Below are 7,701 nucleotides of genomic sequence, written 5' to 3' on the forward strand. Positions count from 1 at the left end.
CCTTTGTTGTGTGTTTAGTCACTCAGTCGTGTCCGACTCTTCGTGACCCCGTGGACTGTAGCTCACAGGCTCCTCTGTCCCTGGCATTTTCCAGGCAAGAATCCTGGAGTGCGTTTCCGTTCCCTTCCCCAGGGGAATCTTCCCGATCCAGGGAGGGGAACTGCGTCTCCTCCACTGGCAGGCAGATTCTTAACCACTGACTCACCTAGGAAGCTCAATCATACACATTAAACTTACATATATTATATGTCAATAATATTTCAATAAAGCTAGGAAAAACTTAAAAACTAAGAAGTCACCCTTCTATTTAAAAACATAAAGCTACCGCAAAGATATGACACTCAGGTCCCCTGACTCCCAGTCACAGTGTCTCCTGTCTTTGATGAGATGCGTCCCAGAAGCCTAATGAATTATAAGACAGCCCAGGCATGCAGTGTTCCAGAGGCTTCTGCAGGGCCCCACAGAGCACCTGGAATTAGTCTTTCATCAGAAGATGTTGGTGACTCTTCTAGAAATAACCCACCTAGAAATCACATTCTGCATCAGTACAAATAGGAAGCACGTTCTATTATCTTGCTTCTGGAAAGTGGAAGGTTGCCTGGGGAGGTGAAGGAAAAACCTACAGGGTCCCAGGTGGCAACATAGGAGCAGGTGTCTGGCCTCTTCCTGCAGCTCTGCACATGTGAGCTTCCATCGCCTCCCCCAAATGTCTAGTATGTTGCCTTCTCCTGAGATGCGCCTGTTCCAGGTGAGGCCTGAGACCCCCGGGAGTGGGGTCTCTTCAGCCCAATTAGTCCCCCTCGGCTCCCCAGTTTCTGGATGGCACTGTGCCCACCACAACTCCCAGGCCTCCTCAGATCTCATCTGGTCTCAGAGTGATTCCCCACAGAAAGGAGGGTTTGGGCCTCACCGGATCTGCAGCATCTCGAAGGGAAAGATGAGGCGGGGACACTTGAGACTCAGCACTAACACCCCATGCGAGGGGGGCACTAACAGCTGGCACTAGCAGAAAGGTTTCAGGCAAGGAAAACTCACCTCCATCCTGTTCACGGCAGAAATGAAGAAAGTTTGGCTGCCATTTCTCAAACTCCTCAAATTAGAGAAACAGAAACTGCTCGTTTTATTCTTCCAGCCTGAGTGGAAGTTCTGGAGGGTTTATCAGGGGCCTTTTAGAAGTCCTGGAAATCCCGACCCGCTGATCACTGCATTTCCACACCCCTGCTCAGGTGCAGATCCCCAGGGCCAGCCATGGCCCTCCCTGCTCAAGGGTCCCCCCGACTCTCCCCGCCATGCATCTCCTCCGCCTGCCAGGTGGGGTGCAGGCGGCCAGGGTGGGGTGGTACCTGTCCCACACTGGGACAAGGACTCAGGGGTGCAGCCCCAAAATGGACATTGAAGGAAGCGCTTTGGAAAGAGGGGGACTCATCGCACTAAGTGAAGTAAGCCAGACAGGGAAAGGCAAATACCACCTGCTATCGTTTAGGGGTGAAGCCTGGGAAAATGACACAGACGAACTTATTCACAAAACATAGACCCACAGCATAGAGAACAAGCTTACGGTTACCAAAGGGTAATGGGGGGAGGGATAAATTAGGAGTTTGGGATTAACATATACGCACTACTATGTATAAAATAGATAACCAACAAGGACCTAATGTATAGCACAGGGAACTCAACCCAATATTGTGAAATAACCCATAAGGGAAAAGAATTTGAAAAGGAATATATAGAGAGAGCTTCCCAGGTGACACTAGTGATAAAGAATCCGCCTGCCAGTGCAGGAGACATGAGAGACTTGGGTTCAGTCCCTGGGTCGGGAAGATGCCCTGGTGGAGAGCATGGCAACCCACTCCAGTATTCTTACCTGGGGAATCCCATGAACAGAGGAGCCTGGTGGGCTACAGACCATGGGGTCACAAAGAGTCGGACATGACTGAATCAAATTAGCGCGCGAGTGCACACACACACACACACACACACACACACACACACACATATATATATATATATATAACTGAATTATTGTGCTATACTCTTGAGACTAACACTATAAATCAATTATACCTCAATTGTTTTTTAAAGTTAGGAAATAACAAAAAAATAGGAAGACACTCCCCAACAGGCACTCATGCCTTTCTTCGGGCAGAGAAACAGAAAATTCCTGTTAGGAGCCAGTTCACCCAAGATCACACCTGGAAGTGGAAGAGCTGGGATTCTAACCCAGTTTTAATCCCGAGACCCACGCTCTTCCAACCTCAGCCATTTCTGTATGGTGGTCACTGAAAAGTCAGCGGAAGCACCAGCAATGCAAACAGCAGTCCCATGGCATCCCACTGCCCATCCCACCTCATCCAGAAAGAAGATCCAGAGTGTGGAGCCTAGAACCTGTCTCTACTAGAAGCTGAATTAACACTGCATTTCTCGATGCACTCCCTAGTCATTTCTAGCGTTCCTTAGAATTTTTCTAAGTTCAAGCAAACACGGAAATGACTTCCAAAAATTCAAAAGAGCAGCCATTCACTCAAAGAACTCTGTTACAGCTGAGCATCAGCCTCTGAAATCCAGGCAGGGGCTCAGCATCCCCCACCAGCTCTCTTGGTATTTCACAGGCATTGCACCCCACCTCCACCCCAAGGGATCAGACTCCTCTGTGATCATAATCACACCAAAGACCTAGGATTCTCTCAGAAGTGCTTTATGTCAGTTTTCCTTTTAAACACATTCAGTTCAACAACAACAACAAAAACCCTCAAGGCATTCCAGATTAGGATTGCCATTCTCGAGGTCAAAAATTGATTCATACTCAACTAGCTGATTGTCTTTGAGGCAATTTTATTTCCTCAGTAGCATTCGGGAAAGTTTTCAAATTTTCCAGTTAATGTATCCTTAAGTCGATCCGACCACGAAGTAATTTGGTTCAATTACCTATTTAATAACTAGATCATCTTTCCTCATCTTGAAGAGACCCGTTATATGGCATCACCCCTTAAGAGGGCATCCTCTGGACTCCTCCCCATCCTCATCTTTTGGACAAAAGGAAAGGGCTCAAAACTAAGACTTTAAATCAGCCTCAACCATTTCCTCCCCACCCCAACACTTCTGCTTTTTCAGAAGTATTAAGAAGGGAACATTCTAAGGGCTTGAAGGATTGGGCTCAACGATACTTCAACTTGTTATTACAGAAATCTTCTAATACATGACAATGGTAGACAGAAGGCTGTAATGACCCCCAGACCCCTTACCCAGCTTCAAATCATCAACACACAGTCAATACTGCCTCATCTCTAGCTGCACCTTCTCACACCCATGCTCCAGAAGGTCTTGAAGCAAATTTCAGAAAGCATTTCATTCCCTGTGTATCTCTAAACATTAGTGTTCTTTCATTGTGCAAGCACAGTACCTAGTTACTAATTCCATACTATCAAATATCCAATAAGTATTCAAGTTTTCCTAATAACAGCTATATATTATCAATCTTTTTATTGACATATAGATGATTTACAATTTTGTGCTAATTTCTGCTGTACAGCAAAGTGTTTCAGTTATATGTTTATACACATTCTTTAATGTGTTCTTTTGCATTATGGTTTATCACAGGATACTGAATATAGTTCTCTGTACTATATAGGAGGACCTTGCTGTTTATGCGTGCTGTGTATAAAAGCTTACATCCGCTAGCCCCAGCCTCCCAGTCCACCCATTCTTCAAGCCCCTCCTCTTTGGAGGAGTCTGCTCCTATCACCAGTCTGCTGTCTATGTCCGCCAATCTGTTTCTGTTCACAGATAGGTTTGCCACGCTAAGCTGCTTCTGTCATGCCCAACTCTGTGCGACCCCATGGACTGTAGCCCGCCAGGCTCCTCTGTCCATGGGATTCTCCAGGCAAGAATACTGGAGTGGATTGCCATTCCCTTCTCCAGGGGAATCTTCCTGACCCAGGGATCCAGTCTCTTAAGTCTAACCTGCATTGGTAGGTGGGTTCTTTATCACTAGCGCCACCTATGAGAGTGAAAGTGAAAGTGCAAGTCCCTCAGTCGTGTCTGACTCTTTGTGACCCCATGCACTATACACTCCATGGAATGTTCCAGGCCAGAATACTGGAGTGGATAGCCTTTCCCTTCTCCAGAAGATCTTCCCAACCCAGGGATCAAACCCAGGTCGCCTGCGTTATGGGCAGATTTTTATCAGCTAAGCCACAAGGGAAGCCCAACAGCTGGAGTGAGTAGCCTATCCTTTCTCCAGCGGATCTTTCCGACCCAGGAATTGAACCCAGGTCTCCTGCATTGCAGGCAGATTCTTTACCAACTGAGCTATCAAGGAAGCCCACGGTACATAGGTTTATTTGTGTCATATTTTGGATTCCACATGTAAGTATAGCATCTATATTTTAAAGATTTGCTTACAGATGAAAACAACCCACCGTTTTCAGCTGGTCTTTGTTTTTCCCACTCTTATTACATTCTTTTTTTCTCTCACCTTGTGGTCGACTCAGCAGCCTGTGGAGTTTGTGCCTCGCCCCATTTGGGGCCTATTCCCATTTAAAAAGTCCCTTTAAATAAACTTTGATGAGCAAACTTTCATTGCCGGATTTTTGGCTCATTCTCTTTGGAAAGTTACTCCATGTTTTCTTCTTCTCCCCTCTTGAAACTCAGACAAGAAATATATGTTGAAATTCATTACCTCCATATTTCTCTTCTCATCAACCTTTGTGTTATCATCAACCTTCACTTCATCTCTAAAGGGACAGTTTACAGCTCTGCTTTTTTTTTTTTACTCACTTCCATAGGGCACTCTGAAAGCCTCGTGGTTCTATTTATTCATCCAGCAAATATTTACTAACGGCCTACATAGTCCCTGACTTGTACACTGTAATGAAAACGCAGCCAGGCAAGCCTCAGAGAACAAAGTCCAATTCACGCCACGTCAGTTCTCGAAATGTGCGCTAGAGGGCGCGTCTTTCCCGTTGGCATCTGACAAGCGGCGTGGCTACCTCTACGTGCAGCCTACACCTCAGGACACAGTCAACCTATAATCGCACACAACTTGCCCCCTAAAACGAAGTAAATTCCATTTATTGGATTCACGGGCAAAAAGAGAAATACAGAAATTACATAATTCCCCCCAAAAGGTCCATTTTTCCATTAGACACCGCAGGTAGAATGCCTAGGGCTTACAGGTTTTGCAAAATTATAAAAAAGTTAAGGACTCTTATCATTCCACAATACCCAAAGAAAACTGAAAAACTGACATCAATAAACTTTCAACTGAATGTCAAAGATAGTGACATATCAAATTTGCTAACTATTAACTGTCTCAAAAAGACTTCCTTATACTTAAAACAATTAACAAGTTTAATTATCCATACAGTAGAATTTCCTGGATATGCCCCAGTAATGGCCAAGACCGGGAGCTGACTGTGGCTGAGATCATGAACTCCTTATTGCCAAATACAGACTGAAATTGAAGAAAGTAGGGAAAACCACTAGACCATTCAGGTATGACCTAAATCAAATCCCTTATAATTATACAGTGGAAGTGAGAAATAGATTTAAGGGCCTAGATCTGATAGATAAAGTGCCTGATGAACTATGGAATGAGGTTCGTGACATTGTACAGGAGACAGGGATCAAGACCATCCCCATGGAAAAGAAATGCAAAAAAGCAAAATGGCTGTCTGGGGAGGCCTTACAAATAGCTGTGAAAAGAAGAGAAGCGAAAAGCAAAGGAGAAAAGGAAAGATAAGCATCTGAATGCAGAGTTCCAAAGAATAGCAAGAAGAGATAAGAAAGCCTTCCTCAGTGATCAATGCAAAGAAATAGAGGGAAACAACAGGATGGGAAAGACTAGAGATTTCTTCAAGAAAATTAGAGATACCAGGGGAATATTTCATGCAAAGATGGGCTCGATAAAGTACAGAAAAGGTATGAACCTAACAGAAGCAGAATATATTACGAAGAGGTGGCAAGAATACACAGAAGAACTGTACAAAAAAGATCTTCACGACCCAGATAATCATGATGCTGTGATCACTGACCTAGAGCCAGACATCCTGGAATGTGAAGTCAAGTGGGCCTGAGAAAGCATCACTATGAACAAAGCTAGTGGAGGTGATGGAATTCCAGTTGAGCTTTTTCAAATCCTGAAAGATGATGCTGTGAAAGTGCTGCACTCAATATGCCAGCAAATTTGGAAAACTCAGCAGTGGCCACAGGAATGGAAAAGGTCAGTTTTCATTCCAATCCCAAAGAAAGGCAACGCCAAATATTGCTCAAACTACTGCACAATTGCACTCATCTCACATGCTAGTAAAGTAATGCTCAAAATTCTCCAAGCCAGGCTTCAGCAATACGTGAACCATGAACTTCCTGATGTTCAAGCTGGTTTTAGAAAAGGCAGAGGAACCAGAGATCAAATTGCCAACATCTGCTGGATCATGGAAAAAGCAAGAGAGTTCCAGAAAAACATCTATTTCTGCTTTATTGACTATGCCAAAGCCTTTGATTGTGTGGATTACAATAAACTGTGGAAAATTCTGAAAGAGATGGGAATACCAGACCACCTGATTTGCCTCTTGAGAAATCTGTATGCAGGTCAGGAAGCAACAGTTAGAACTGGACATAGAACAACAGACTGGTTCCAAATAGGAAAAGGAGTACGTCAAAGCTATATATTGTCACTCTGATTATTTAACTTAAATGCAGAGTGCATCATGAGAAACTCTGGGCTGGAAGAAACACAAGCTGGAATCAAGATTACCAGGAGAAATATCAATAACCTCAGATATGCAGATGACACCACCCTTATGGCAGAAAGTGAAGAAGAACTAAAAAGCCTCTTGATGAAGGTGAATGAGGAGAGTGAAAAAGTTGGCTTAAAGCTCAACATTCAGAAAATGAAGATCATGGCATCCGGTCCCATCACTTCATGGGAAATAGATGGAGAAACAGTGGAAACAGTGTCAGACTTTATATTTTGGGGCTCCAAAATCACTGCAGATGGTGAGTGCAGCCATGAAATGAAAAGACGCTTACTCCTTGGAAGGAAAGTTATAACCAACCTAGATAGCATATTCAAAAGCAGAGACATTACTTTGCCAACAAAGGTCCGTCTAGTCAAGGCTATGGTTTTTCCTGTGGTCATGTATGGATGTGAGAGTTGGACTGTGAAGAAAGCTGAGTGCCGAAGAACTGATGCTTTTGAACTGTGGTGTTGGAGAAGACTCTTGAGAGTCCCTTGGACTGCAAGGAGATCCAGCCAGTCCATTCTGAAGGAGATCAGCCCTGGGATTTCTTTGGAAGGAATGATGCTAAAGCTGAAACTCCAGTACTTTGGCCACCTCATGTGAAGAGTTGACTCATTGGAAAAGACTCTGATGCTGGGAGGGATTGGGGGCAGGAGGAGAAGGGGACGACAGAGGATGAGATGGCTGGATGGCATCACTGACTCGATGGACGTGAGTTTGGGTGAACTCCGGGAGTTGGGATGGACAGGGAGGCCTGGCGTGCTGCGATTCATGGGGTCGCAGAGTCGGACACGACTGAGCGACTGAACTGACTGACTGAACTGAACGGCCAAGAAACTCAAGTCAGCTGATGCAACCAGTATTTATAGAGCACCTAACCTGTACCAGGCATTGTTCTGGGCCATGGATGGACAGAGTCCCACTGCCCTTGGGGCTTACATTTGAAGAGAAAGATAATGAA

This window comes from Bos indicus x Bos taurus, chromosome 4 (assembly GCF_003369695.1).
Source record: "Bos indicus x Bos taurus breed Angus x Brahman F1 hybrid chromosome 4, Bos_hybrid_MaternalHap_v2.0, whole genome shotgun sequence".
NCBI classification, from domain to species: Eukaryota; Metazoa; Chordata; class Mammalia; order Artiodactyla; family Bovidae; genus Bos; species Bos indicus x Bos taurus.